Genomic DNA, 1,648 nt, shown 5'->3' with positions numbered 1-1,648 from the left:
CCCCCCCTCCCCGAGGGCTATGATGTCAGGCAGAACCGGCCGACATGTGGGTGGTGCGTCCTCAGCACGCCCGAGAAGGCTCTCCCGGACGCCGGGCCACCCGCGGGCGGTTTTCCCTCCCTTCCAGTCGACCGTCCGACGTGCCGACGCCTCGCCCCCGGGGCACCCGTGGCCCCCTCCCACGCCAGGCGCCCGAACACGGCGGCACCCACATACGTGACGCTCCCCGGCCTGGGGAGTATGTGGGCTACGTGCGCCTGGCGCGCCCCGCGCGCCCCTGCCTCCCCCCCCCCCCCCCCCCCCCCCACCCATGAGCTCACGGCCGCCCCGTCTTTTGATCTCCGCCGCCCCTTCGTACTTCCTGTATTTTTTTTGCTGGCGTGCTTGCGCCTTGGTTCCCGCTCCCTCTTTTTGGTTGGGGTTGCCTCCGTGTGCGCGCGGCGCCCCCGGCCCCCCCCCCCCCCCCCCCCCCCCCCCGGGCGGTGGCAGCGCCCCGAGGCACTCCGCCAGTGGCCCCTCTCCCCTCCATGCGCCGGGGCGGACTCGCGCCCCGGCAGCTGGGCCACGTCGCGCGGCAGGTCACCGGCGTCGCACGGGGGCCCCCTTGGGGGAAAGGTATGGGGGCCGCCTGCGCTCTCCGGTGCCGGTCGCGGCGCAGGGCAGACACCATGGGGCCCTGGGCTTACATGGGCCGGTACCACGCTCACACACACATACACACGCACACACACACACACACACACACACACCTGTCACAATTGGCACCCCGTGGGCGGCCGGCGAGGGGTGACCGAGGGCCAAGTGACCGGCACCATTCTCCTGGCCCTCCCCCTCCGCCCTTCGCCTCGCGAGCCGGCTCGCACCCGCCAGCCGGCCTGTCCATACAAGCACCCGCCGGCCAGGGCAGGCGCCGAGCCGGGGACCGCCCCAGGCCTCGGTCATCGACTCCGGCACCGGGGTCATCCGCCCGCCCCCCCCCCCCCACCGCCATGCATCCCGAGGCAGGGCGCCGGGACCTCGCGCACATCACGCCCACCCAGCTGTAGGGCAACAGAGTGACTCACCAGGACAGGTCAATGTGCCAACTGGCAACGCCGGGTGAGCCCATTATTGTGCGCCGGCCCCCGCCTCGCCCCTCGCCCGGACACCTCTCGCCCGGGGGTCTCGCGCGCCCGGGGGCCCCAAAGAGGGGGCCCAGGGCCGCTCTGGCAACCACGCCCCCCCCCCCCCCCCCCGGGCATCCTCCCCCAGCTAACTGACGAGCGGCGCGGCGAGGATCGGTCGCAGGGGCCCGGCCAGCGCCAGGGTACCGGGGCAGATCGCAGGTTGCACAAGGCCTCCCCACCGCCCCCTCGCTGGCCCCACCAGCGAGAGCCCGTCCATCTGTGCGGCAGGCCCGCCCCCGGATGTCGGCAGGTGCGCCACCCTCCTCCACAGATGCACCCCTCCGCATTGCCCCAAGCACCAACTCCCGGGCGGAGGGAGCTCCCCCTTATCCGGCCGGCATGCCAGCCTCACCCCCCATGAAGAATGCCGAACACGGAGGATTCCCCGGCCCATGCACCGACACAAGGGGCGCCGCGCCCGGCATGCCCCCCCCCCCCCCCCCCCGTCCGCCCCCGAGACGCCGGGCATTTACGGTCCACAC

Source organism: Fonticula alba, assembly GCF_000388065.1.
Source record: "Fonticula alba strain ATCC 38817 unplaced genomic scaffold supercont2.7, whole genome shotgun sequence".
Lineage (NCBI taxonomy): Eukaryota > Rotosphaerida > Fonticulaceae > Fonticula > Fonticula alba.
Note: the sequence above shows the minus strand (reverse complement) of the source record.